The following is a 13,180-nucleotide window of genomic DNA, read 5'->3' as shown; positions in this document are numbered from 1 at the left end:
AATATAAATAATGGTCTGGAAAATTAATATTGCAGTACAGAAGCAGTCCTCAGTTATTTCAGGTGGTGTTATTCTGTTGAAGTCTTCATTATTACCATGTCTTTGCTTTTGTCTCCTCAACTTCACTTGGGAAGCGCTGTTACTTAGTTGGTGAATGTCGGTTTCTGTTTGGGGCAATAGTGTACACTGATTTATTGCTGTGCGATGTGTGAAAGGGAGTTTTCTTTTCAGGCTTTTCAATAAGGGAAGAGCATTGAACTTGCTAAATGTGTGCATGCATCCAAGTGTGTACTGAGTTCAACTCGGCTTCTTTCAGTCCATTCTGCACGCTCCTTCATCACCTTGGTTTTCTCTTTGAATTGTAGTACTTCTCAAGAACAATTTAAATTCAAGCTTGTGTTTCCAGGAGGCTGATGGTAAACATGATGTTTTTCTCCCCTTTCCCTTTCTTTTCCTTTTTAGTCATGATGTTGGTATTACTTGGTTTCCTTTTACTGCAACAGCTAGAGAGATGTTACGTGACTTACTGCATTGTGAAGTCATATTGGTGCGTTGGGAGGCACGTTGGACCGAATGCCAGATGTGAATCTCACCCTTGCACCTGTTGTGGAGCAACAAACTTCAGACCTTAAACTGATATCCTGGGCTGCTGATGCTCTTGCTTCTTGCCTTTTATAACTGTTGGGTTCATTGGATGCTGTGTAGCTTGGCTGTGTAACCAACAAATCCCATGGGTGTTACCAAGCACTCATGGATATTTCTAATACCTTCTCTTAACGAAAGCTGCCTTGTTGCTGTTGTCCTTTGAATACCATTTCTGCTTTGGCTGGAAGGAGGCTTGCTGTTTTTTCCAAAACCAATCCTAACTTTGCCACTTCTGCCTAGCAACAGCATTAGAGATCTTAGGGCTAATGCCTGCTGCTGGCTGAACATGTGAGTTTCCAGTAGAGTTTTGCATCCTGATCTTTGCATTGAACCCCCAATAATGCAGTTCTAGGGGTTCCTGTGAAGCTGCTTGGTGAAGGCCTTCAGGGAGAAGCTGCAGGCCTGATTGCTGGGTGATGGACATGAGAAGATGGAGCCTAGTACCTGTAACTGTAAAGCTCAAGTGTCAGTGGGACACAGACTTACTGTGCAGGCATCAGCTAGTCTTTGGCTAACTATGGGAATGATCCAAGATCATTCTGCCAACTAAGGAGGGCTGAACTGTGAAGCAGCTCCATTTCCTTGGCCAGCAGTGCGTAGACCAGGAATGCTGGTCAGTGATATTTGGTTTTAACCTTTTTGTCCTTCCTGTCTGTTCCTGTCCCACACATTGAGTAGGACCATGCTGTAAACACTCGCTGATTTTTGAGCCTGATTTTCAGATGAAAGCTGACAGGCCTGCTAGGTAAATAGTAACATTTATATTCTAATTTCTGGAGTTACAGGGATCAGCTGCAAAGTATTAGCACCGCTGTACAGTATGTCCTCTGTTATTTAAAAGTGAGGATGATGAATAGGTTCAGTTAGTTGAGGTTTCAAGTAATCTAGGGCAATTTTCAGTGTAATTAATACATGTCAGGAATTTGACCCTTGTGGAGATAACAAGGAGTTCTGGATATCACTGAGGTGATCCTGTAAACAAGTTATGAAGATTGTGCCAGAAAACTGCCTGCACAGGACAGTAGCACAAGGTAATAAAATCTCTCAACTTCTGATCTAGAAAAATGATTTATACAGCTTTTACTTGACATACGCAGAAGTAGAAAATCCGCTTTATTTTTGCACAATACTCGGATGTTTTCTTTCATTAAGTTTCTCCTGTTACCCCTAAAGAGGTCAGGCAGAAGTTGCTTCTTAAACCATAACAACTGCATGAAAAGCATAACTTGAAACATCCTGGGAGTCCACATGCATCAGACACAGATAGACTGTTTCACTGTGCTGTTGATTTTTAAAGAAAATACAAGCAAATTAAAAAACAACTGACCAAACAGAACACTCAAAAAAACCCCAAACCGAAAACCCTATGGGGTTGATACTATGTATTGGAAACTGTACTTTTTACAAGGACATATAGTAATACAACTTTTTAGAAAGACAATGGGTAATAGCTTTAAACGGAAAGAAGGTTGATTCAGATTGGACATTAGGAAGAAATTCTTTACTGTGAGGGTGGTGAGGCACAGGCTGAGGTTGCCCAGAGAAGTTGTGGCTGCCCCATCCCTGGCAGTGTTCAAAGCCAGGTTGGATGGGGCTCTGAGCAGGCTGGTCTAGTGGAAGGTGTCCCTGGCCATGGCAGGGGGTTGGAATTGGATGATCTTTAAGGTCCCTTCCAATCCAAACCATTCTGTGATTCATAAAAAAATTATGAGCAAATGCAGAAATTGCATCGGTCATTGGCAAAACTAGTTGCAAACTGGTAAATCAAATGGATGGTCCCTGGGAAATGCTGTCAGAGATTTTATAAAAGCCTATATAGAGGCAAAACGAAGAAAGTAAGTAAATAAATAAATGTGCACCAAAAGAGCAAGTAAAATTCATTACAAAAGTCAGTGTTTAGTAACAGTCTTACGTAAGAAAGTAACATGGCAAAGTTTGTTATAGGAGGCTGGGGTTTGTTTTGTTCTGGTTTTCTTTAAGGAGCAGTTAGCCTAGTTTGATCTTCCTCCTTAGTGTGCATGCCTGTATGTTATTTTTACAGTGCTGAATAGTGACTGGGTGGAATCTGATATGTCAGTGGACTAGAATTTTAGACAAGAAAGAAGCAAGGTAATTACATCCTCTCAGAGAAATATTGCAGTCAAACAAAAATTTGAGTAAGGTATTAGCAGAATCATATTAGAATGGGTGATACTTTATCTTCAGCAATGCCACACCAGTTGTTCCTTGATCTGTCATTCTGTCTAAAACAGCCAAAAGAGGAAAAGCCAATCCAATATTATGATTATTTTGAAGGGAGTTTAGGAGCTGTATCTTCAGATGTGCCTGCCCTCAGTTTTTGAGTGTAGCAGATCTTTGAATGATAGAGTTGGCAGTGATCAAAACCTGTTTTCCTGCAAAGTAAGTATCAGCTTCCTGGTACGGGTCTCCTTTATCCCTTTTATGCTAGACACTACGTGGCATCTGAAGTCTCTGCCTTCAGAAGTTTATAATTAAGAAACAACACATAGATGCAGTTAGAAAGAAAACAGAGAAACAAGGTATTTGTTGGCACAGTGTTATCAGCAAACCTGGGATCTAACTGCTGTTGGCTCTTCAAAGCATAACTGTAATGCAGAATTTTTGGGGGGATAACGGGGTAGTTCTAATGAAATTTGGAGGCTACTCATAAGCATGAGGACCGTGTGTAAGAAAATACAAAATCCTAAATCTGCCTGGAGTCAGCACCCACAGTATTAGATTAAGTTGGCTAGTTCCTGGGGGTGTTTGAGACCTTAAATGCTCTTTAGTCTTTACCCTCTGGTTGATCAGAGATTAATCACTTGCTTTTTTAAATACTGTTACCCAATCTCTTGAGCCATGCAATCCTGATTAAAATTTACTTTCTAAAATATGATCTTAGAGAACTGAAACTTCTTGGATTCCAGACTTCCACATATTTTTGAAGAACTGTGAGTTCTTAGTGTTCTCATACTTGCATAAAAAAATTCTTGCAGATACTTTATCTTCCCATGAATAGTTCACCTTGCTTATTCTATTTTGTTTGGCTGAAATTTGATGAGCAATATTAGAAATCCAGCAGTTAAGCCTGTGTACAAATTATTATGTAAGCAAATTGCAGATTGAGAACTTCAAAGGCTGTGGCAGTATTTTCCATGACAGCTTCCAGTATGATTTACTCTCTTTGTATAAGTGTACAAATATTCTTGTCCTTTGTAACTTTACAGTACGAGTTGGAGGAATAAAAGAACCAGTCTGAAGTTAGGAAGTGGATGGGAAGTAAATAAGAGGAAAAACAGTCAGCTGCTCTATTCAGGGTAATGGAAGGTGGAGTTTGGGATATGACAGAGAATGGAAAACCCTGGATAACCTCTGTGTTGTGGGTGTGGGCAACTTACTGAACAGTCTGCTTGGGCTTGGCTGCAGCATCTATCACCCTGGCTCAGCAGAGCCACAGGACAGCTCTTGCAGGATTGCTGCTCGACACCAGCATCTTTCCCATTCAGGGACAAGTGGCCCAAAGGCATGAGATCAGTTTAACAGTGCAGCATAACACATTTAGGGATTTCCAGGTAGCAAAAAAGCTCCGGGAAGCAGGCACTGCTCATGCACTGCTAACTCCAGGATGTCTGTACTCATATGCAGAGCACTGGGCATGCTGAAGGCCCTGTACAGCTCTGGGCTGACTGGCATGTACATGTACTTGGACAAAGAACACATGTGCCCCAGGGTCTGGTATCTCCTGGGTGATTGGACTCCTTGTGCTGCAGTTTGGGCAGTGTTACCATAACATCTAAGGCAGTTGCATAGCCCTGTATCCCCTGTATTTAGATGGGGCTACATCTGTTGACCTTGTAAGCCCAAAGTAGCTCTTAGTAGGGTCTCTAGATTTAAGGGCTGATTAGCTTTAGCACAGTGCTGAGCTTCAGCTAGGTCTCTCCATTCAAGCAAGGCAATACTGTCTGATAAATACTCCCCAGCTGCTAGGAAAGGCAGCACAGAGGTGCTTGTCAAAGCCATTAAGTCCCACTGGCCTTGAGCTGATTTTGGGTAGCCATGCATAACATTTGCATTCTCCAGAAATCCACACCTGCAGGAGTAGTTTGGAGACATGTGAGCTGGCTGAGGACTGGGGCTCTGCAGTGCTTTAAATCAACTAAATTGCTGGCAGCTTCTTGTTGGCTCTGGAGCTAGTACAGCTGCTTTCACAGCCCATGGAGCCTGGCCTAATAATCTTGCTGGGCTCTATTGGTTCTGCTGTCTAGATATACCTGTCTCTGAACAATCAAGTGAACTCCTGAGTCCCATCCCTCTGTTGAGGAAATGAAAAAATATTTACTTTTAAATTTACCTTTTTTCTTTATGCACTCTCCATCAGCTAAGTCTTACCCCAATCTGTAGAATGTAGCTTTAAATTGCGAAGGTTTTCAGAAGTACTAGGCGAGGAGTTGGAAACTTGTTGTTTGAGGGTGAATGAACATCTCTGCTAGCCTTATGCGTGACTGCTCTGAGCAGGAGCCACAGGTTATACCCAGGTAAGCTCAACTGTAAGCACAGTTGGCCGTTTTCCTCTACACACAAAAGGTGATCTCAAGTTTGGTTAGGACAGAGGACAGAGTATGAACTGAAGTTTTAGGGATGAAGTTAGTGATAGCTGATTTGCTTCCCCTTTCTTTTCCCTTCACCAACAAATGTGACAAGCTATTTCTGCCATCTCCAATCCTTAGCTCCTCTTCCTGAAGACTTGGTGTGATTCACGTATTCATTTCCCTACCCTTGTTGCTTTGTGCATCCCTAGGGGAGAGTGGATGATGCAGAAGTGTGCCTTGAGTACACCACTGATGTGTTGACAGAAAATTTAACAACAGGAGTATCTGTCCCATAGGAGAAGAGATCCTTTGCTGTCCTCTGCAATAGGAATACACTATATTAAAGAAGAGCTCCTTTCTTTCCCTCTTGTTTTAACCATTGATTTTATTCCCATTTATTTGAGGAAATTCTGCTTCTTAAATACAGTGTGTTATTATATTACGTTTTATTCCTCCTGAAAGCTTAGACTTCCCAACTGCAAATGACTCTGACATCCAGATGTAATCCATGAATCCTGCTTTCCAAATGGCCCTTCAAAGGCATATCTGCATGACCTCTGCAGGCTTAATGAACACTAGTAATTTAAGTTGGCTATTCTGCATAGTCCATCTAGGTTTGCAGCTACCATAGCTTCCTGAATAATTGTGCCAGTTCTTCAATTATACCTAAGGGAATGCTTTACTGATGGTTGAAAAAGGCTGGAAAATAAATTACTGCCAGACTGTTGGGTAGCTCATCTTGTCTTGAATATTTGCCACTAAAAAGCTCCAAACTGGAGATATTCAAGATGACTGACAGTTATGGCCATAGACACCAAATGTATGTTTTCAAATATGAGAAAGAAACAACGGATACATGGATTGGGTGTTGTGGTATTTAGTAATTTAGGCAGTTACACTGTATATGGTTGAAGTTAAGATAGGGCGCTGATTTACTTAGCACTTTTTTGCACAGATATTTTGTCTGTAAAATACACTTGGAGCAAATTGAAAGTTATTGATTTTCTTCCCCTTCCTTTTCCTCTCCAAATCATTCTAGACATCTAAATGTGAAAGCTTTCTATTTATTTTTTTTTAATGGAAGTAAAAACAATAATGTAGGTTTTCCAAGCAGAATGTGCTGGAACTGCATTCAGTACAAAAAACCAATTAAAAAAATTAGTGGGTTTTGGACTTGAACAGCTTCTTTTGGAAGTATTTGCAAGGAGACCCCAACATGTGCATTAAAGAAGTCTAGTGTGTTTTATGTGATGCTGGCATGAAAATGCAAAGCTATGAGTGGGAGGAAAATGTATGTCAGGTATCATGTAACAGCAGCAAAGAGAGTTCTGATGTTTATCAAACCTTGAACACCACAGATTATTAAAACATATTCCTGGGCAATAAAGAGTAGATGTTTAATTTGAAAGAAGAAATGGAATTTGTTGCTTTTTTTGCAGAGGTCGCGAACTGAGCAGGAATGAGTCCTCCTTGGCGGTTTCACTATTTTGCTGTTTGCCTTGGGGAACAGAGATTTGGTCTGATTTTAACAGCTACTGCCAGGCCCCCGGCCCCCACAGGCAGCTTTCTTGCATCTTTTGAGGCCCACCTACAGCAGCTGTACTTGGACATTGGGATGCAGAGGCCCTTCAACAACTTCAGCTGCATAGTAATATCCTAATCCTTGTGTAGTGAATTGCTGTCTCTGCCGAGAGAAGTCCAAGTACTGGCCAACTGTTACTATTTTTGGCTATAAATGGAAGGTAGATTTGCTTATGTACCAAGCAAAAGAGAACATACCACATAAAAGAGCAAGAAAGTAAAGTTATGTTTACTTCATCACAGGTTGAGAAGTAATTTTTCCAGATAGTCATCTCTGAATATGCACACGGATGTACTGCTTATGCTTTAAGTTACCTTTACTGGTTTATAATAGATTATGCTGGTCAGGTAACTGATTACCCTCAGACATACCTTTTCAGGTGGTCAGGCTCATGATGCACAGGATTTGTCCTCATTTTCTAACCCCCTCCATCTCAAAGGTCCTGTGGCAAGTTGCATCTCCCTGGAGTGGGGTTCCTTGAATAGTCAACGCTGCTCTTCCTGGAAAACAAGGCTATTTTCTCTACAGTCAAGTCAAAATATAGAAAGCACGCATTGGGTAACAGTGCCCTGAGGTATCAAATGTGATCAAAGGGATCTCATGAGGCCTGCAGTCTGCAGGCAGAGAAAGGAAGGCAGGGTATGTGAAAAAAGGCAGTATCTTTTAGCAGACCTGTTAGTATAATTGAGGAAACATCAAATAAATTTTAACATATACATTTGCTTTGCATAGGCAATCTTCTTTATCAGCATAGAACAGTATCTTTGCAGGAACACATAAATAGCTTTTTAAAAGCATATGTTGTGCCTTGGCTTAACATACAATTACCTTGGCAGAAGTCAGGAAAGGCGAAGGTTTATTCAGCAGTGTTTTGTTGTAGTTGATGGCTGCACATAACACCTAAAGGGCTTCTTTGTGTTGGAGCTTAAGCTATTTGTAGCGTTCCTCTGGATTACCCCAGTACTGCAGTTTTTGGGGTGTATCACTCAGGAGGTAATTCAGCTTTATTTCTCTATGAATTTCCTTGGGTTTTTTTTTTTGGTTTTTTTTTTGGTGATAAACACAATGATAAACTTTAACAGTATGTCCAGTGAAAAACCATACTTGCCAATACTTAATGCTTAGGTTAGTTTCTTTGGTGGTTCCATTGCTTGGGCCCCCCTGACTTCCAGGCTGGTGTTGCTTTCATGGTATTTGGTGTAGTATTTCTCATGACTTGCAACTTTAAATCTAAAGTGTATGTATTTTTTGTTTACTTTAAGCAGTTTGTTTGGGATTGCTGCATTTGAGAGCTTCCAAATCTGTAGTCAGACTGTGTGCTTTCCGTAATGCTTTATCATGTCCTGATAATCACACACAAATAAACCAAAGTAGGAAACAGCATGTTCTCCTTAGTTGTGAATTTCTTGCCTGTTCTTCATGTTTTGCTGTAGAATTCAGCTGTGGGCCAGCAGCCACGCATTCTTTGAGAATGGAGAGTGCCCAGTTTCCCCAGGAGGATGTCCTGAGGGAAACATTGTGGCACTACCTGTGGTTTCAGGGTTACTTGACATCTGTGTTTAGGTTAGTCATACTCTCAGCACTCCTAATGTGAGTGCAAATAATGGTCAAATTTGTCTTCATGACCTTTTTTTTCCTCCATCAGATAGACAGCAGAACTACTGTTAGGAGTTTGGGTAAGAAGCTGCCCCAGGTGCTAAGCTCCAGTTGCACTGAGAACATGATTGTTGTGATGTTTCTTTCAGTCTTGTCTTTTCTGTAGCTCCTGCCCCAACCCACTCTGCAGTTAAGTTTTGTACTGACCCACTTCATAGCCCAGCCAACAAGGCAGTGATGCAAGTAACAGTCCTTTCCATCACAGCAGATGGAACCATGCTTTGCTTTTTTGGTGGTGTCTTTTCTTCCTTCTGGTTTTACCCACCTGACTCTAGATTTTCAAGGTGAATTCCCAGCAGCTTCTAGGAGTGTTTGCCTGCAATTCACTGTATGTGAGTTTGTTTTTAACCCTGCTGTTGCTGAGCTTTATTCATCTAAGATGTGGAAAGTGAGTAACGGAAGAAATCATGAAACTGAGGCACAAACATTCACAAGTCAAGTGCTATCATCCTGGACTAAAAAGCTGTGGAGAAGGGGTGGAAAGGAAATGTCCTCTTCCTTGGCCGCAGCATGGCTTTTACCATACACTATGGCATCAATAGGCAACCCCCTTTCCAAGACTGAGTGAAATCTGACATCTGGCTGACATCTGGCTGTGATTTCATTAGCATTGGAGCCAGTGAATAGCCTGGAAATGCTTTGGGCTTTTTTCCCTGCCTGCCTATGTTCTGTCTTCATTGCTGTAAACAAAGCCATCTTACTCAGGGTGTATCTTGGGTTTCGGCAAATCTGATTGCTCTCTCCCCCAAAGACAAGGATGTTGACTGAGCCCCCATTTGTTTAAATGTTTTGTTTGTGTCTTGAGGGATAATGACCTGATGCAGCAAGGAGAAATATCAGGACCTGCTTAACTAGTGAAGTCATAGGGTCAGCCTTGTGCTCGTGCTGTGTGCACCCCTCCCACCCTCCCGTGGTTTGCTCTTGCCTGTTGAGTTGAAGGCTGCTCTTGCTCATGTTCTTTCATATGGTCCCCTCCCATTATTTTCTTCTCTCTTTCCCTGTTATGCTTCCCCCTTCCTGCAAGGTCTCTTTCCTCCTTTTGTATCATACCATGCTACATGGAATTTCATCTCAATTTAAAAAATTGCAGAAATAAGACACATCATCCATTCTGTGACCAGCATAACGTGTTCACTACCTTCACCAAGACCTTCAGTGCCCTTTTATATTCTGAGCTCCTTGAATTTGCTTTTCACTATACACAACATGGCCATTCTTGTTTGGAGATTTTAGTATTTAACCGTCATGCAAATGATAGTAATGCACTGCATTGTATAAGAAGCTTATAAATGTGGTTGAAATTTGTTACAGGGCAAAGATCGTAGAAGGCAAAAAATCTGATGGTGAAGGACAGAGGAAGGAAAATTTGGAGACAATTTCCTGAGTAGTGCTGCTGTAGTTCTGATTTGCTCAAAGAATTACAGGCTTTTGATCTTAAACATTGTGCTTTTTGGTATCTGGAGGACAGTTTGATTTGCTTAACACATTTCATTTATTTTGGGCTTCTTTTTTTTAGAGTCCCTTCCCCTCCTCCTCTCCTCCGCCCATCAACTCACATGGTGTAATTTTGAGGGGGTTTTTTGTTGCTGCTTATTTTCATTCTATTAATGTAGATTGAATGTGCTTGTGTTTTATACGAGACTAATGATTAGAATTAATAGCAAAAGATTTTGCTGAATGCCAAAAATGCTAAGGGTAGCTCTCTGAAAAGATGAATTCTTTCCTTTGACCTGTTTTCCCTTCATACTATCAAATGAGGATAAGGTTTATACTACCAAAGTAGTGTAAAGTAGTGGTATCAAAGTTGTGCACTATCTTCTTGCTGTAGGCACTTGCAGTTTTCCAACCTACTAAGTCTGGTTGGAAGCAGCAGGATCTCAGCACCTTGGTAGGAATTTGGCACTTTGCACTGGATATTGGGGGTCTGGTACTGAGCATCTTCCGGCAGTCTTAGATGTTACCTGGAGATTGCTTAGAGGGGTCTCTGGTATGTTTGGTGTAGTTGCAGTATACCTCTGACAGACCCATTTTCTTCACAGAGGTTTTAAGTTTTTTTTTTTTTTTTTTGCCTTTTCCTTAGAGGAGTGGGGCTGTTGTTTGAGGAGACACATCTTTTCCTTGTGGATGACCCAAAAAGAAGTAGGAAAAAGCTTGGCTTTCTTTGCAAAGAGAGTCTTTGCCACCTCCTCTGCTGAGATGTGAAAGGTCCTGCTTGTCAGGCTTTCTGGCCTGTGGTGCTGCCGGCAAGCTTGGCCTCTCTCCCAGTGACTCCTACAGCCCTCCCTGCCTTCGGAGCCGTTCAGTTTCATCTCAGGACAGCGAGCGTTATTGTTGCCGTTTTAACTGAATCATCTCTGCATTCATTCTCTGGACCTGCTTTTTGCCTTCGGGGCTCAGACAGTTCCACACACAGTGATTGTTTTCCTCCTGGGGGGTGTCGGGGCTGCTCCGCAGTGGTGGGGGTGGAGTTTGGGGTTCGCAGCCCCACCATCAGCAGCTGCGGGGCTCCCAGCCAGCCGGCTGTCATTCCTGCTGCTCCGCGGGGTTACTGCTCTTCGGGAGGCGAGGATCAGGCCAGACTGACGGGCCGGTAAGTCCTGCTTTCCCTCCCCGGTCCCAGGGTCACTCTCTGGTTTTCCCCACGTAGCATTTAATTTTCATTAGCTAAGGCTGCTATGTGTCCGGATCCAGGGTTGCATGAAGCCTTGTCTCCCCGTACTGTACTGGTGGTGCTCGCTTCAGTGCTGGTGGGCTGTCATCCTCCACCTTCTGGAGGTAAGGTTCCCGAGTTTCTAAGTGAATGTGTCCTGACTACGACGGAGCTCCTTCCAAATCTACTGATTCGGAATTTGCCACAAAAAACGTCTTCTGAAGTGTAGTTTTACTGTGTATACAGTAGAGCAAACTATATAAACTGTGGAACATTATATAGAGACTAAAACATATGCATACAGTAAAACATAAAAAGTAAAGCAGATTGGATAAATAATAAAGAATATATATGTGTATATTTGTGTATACACAAATATATGTGAAAAGTTCCCAGCTTTTCTCATAAAAGTTTTTTCCTGGTGGATTTGAACGGAATGTTTCAGTGTTTCCTTTCCACCTGCTTGTGAATCAATCAAGATCCGTTGCTTTTATATTAATAAATTATCACCACTAATTATTTATAGAAAATAGAAAAATTAGGGAATCAGGAAGAAATGCTGAGAATAAACTAAAGGTTTTTGAGAGTCTGTATTGGAAATTGTTCAGAAAAGCAGTTTGGAGATATATTTTTTAGAAATCTTCCAACTTATTCTGGAGCAGGGAAAATTTCAGCTTTCCAGAAATGAAAAAGGCCACCTGTTTGTCCGCAGCTGTCCTGCAAAACAGCACAGTGCCACCGGCAACTAATAATATCCCCAGCTCTTCGAAGTGGCATGCACTTGGCATTTTGTTCAGCGTTCTGTGCAGACGTACAGCTTGGCTTGCTTTTGTTTTCCCCGAGTTTATCTGTGTATCTCATCCAGGCCGTGATCTGACAAACGATGGTTCTGCAGTGATAAGCTGCAGGTCTGGTTTGCAGCATGAATACAGTGAGAATATTTTGTGTACTATTGTGGCAGATGAAAGGAATGGAAGTGGGCCAAATTCAAGCTGTTTGCCGTTGCATCTGATCAGCAGATCCTATGGAGAGAATTTGCCTGCTGTGAATATTTGATTCTCGCTAGCTTGAACTATCATGTGTGTTGGCAGTGCTACTGTGTGAATTCGCGGTGGCTTTCCAGGGTGTCTGTCCTTCACTAGTGCCAATTTATGTGCGTTTTTTTTACAGAGTTCAGGGTTTTGTGCTCCATTTCATGTGTGAGGAAAATGACTTAATGCTGTGCAATAAACATTTTTTAGTATTTATAACACATGGGTTATCATTCTTTTAAAAATAGGGGGGGGGGAAGATTATAAATGAGCAGCATTTTTACCTCTCTCCGCCTTTGTAGAGGTATGTAACCCCTCTGCCTCCCATTGTCTGTGCATTGCCTGCAGCTGGTGTCCTGGCAAAGTGATTTTGTAGAGGTGAGTCTGTCAGATTATGCACCAGAAGGGCAGAAAAGTTGATGGTATTGAAGTGTAGTTTTCAAAGCAAGAGCTGCTTTCCCTTCCTTCCCATGCATCCTTCCAGTTCAATTCTCAGAGTCAGTGTCCTGCACCCCTGTTTGTGCATCCCTGCTTCTCTCTGGCCCTTCTTGCTGGTTTGTGGCTGGCTTTGCCTGAGGGTTTGTAGTGTTTTGTGTGTTGATTATTTTCTCTGAAATTCCATATAGCAAAACATTAATAATTTTTTTTCATTTCTAATACTCGTAAGTAAATGACATTGCTTACAGTGCTGATCTAGCAGTAACTGTCAGGACTCTGCTTAGGCAGGCAGAAAAGGGCTGGGGTTTAACCCATCAGTGCATCCTGTGCTTGTGTCTGCTGTCGCCACACTGAAGCATTTGTTTTCTGTAAGCAGCCTGTTTAGTTTATGTCACTGTATAGATACAGCATAGATAAAATTTTATAGATGCCTATAGATTATAAATGAATACAATTATAGATATCTATATATTCACAAATATAAAATTTTCTAGATTAAAAAGGAGATAAAATTTGCAAAAGAAGTTTAGACTATAACCTGTAAGCTCACTGTTCCTCTGGGTGCATGAAGGACAAAAGCCAGAAAAAT

The 13,180-nt window shown here is 41.6% G+C and overlaps 1 protein-coding gene across 11 annotated transcripts in view; it reads left to right on the top strand.

Moving 5' to 3' along the window:
• The window catches only part of LIMCH1 (LIM and calponin homology domains 1), a 182,299-nt gene that overhangs the window by 88,634 nt on the left and 80,485 nt on the right, over positions 1-13,180 (top strand). The window contains exon 1 of one of the 11 annotated variants that reach the window (XM_065698243.1): positions 10,986-11,062. The exons of the other annotated variants lie outside the window; for them this stretch is intronic. The gene's annotated coding sequence lies outside the window, so the exon portion shown is untranslated. Of the gene's footprint in view, positions 1-10,985; positions 11,063-13,180 lie in introns of those variants that run through there. 11 annotated transcript variants of the gene reach the window in all.

This window comes from Lathamus discolor, chromosome 1 (genome assembly GCF_037157495.1).
Source record: "Lathamus discolor isolate bLatDis1 chromosome 1, bLatDis1.hap1, whole genome shotgun sequence".
In the NCBI taxonomy this organism is placed as follows: Eukaryota; Metazoa; Chordata; class Aves; order Psittaciformes; family Psittacidae; genus Lathamus; species Lathamus discolor.
The sequence above is the reverse complement of the archived record's forward strand: the minus strand, read 5'-3'. Positions and strand labels throughout refer to the sequence as shown.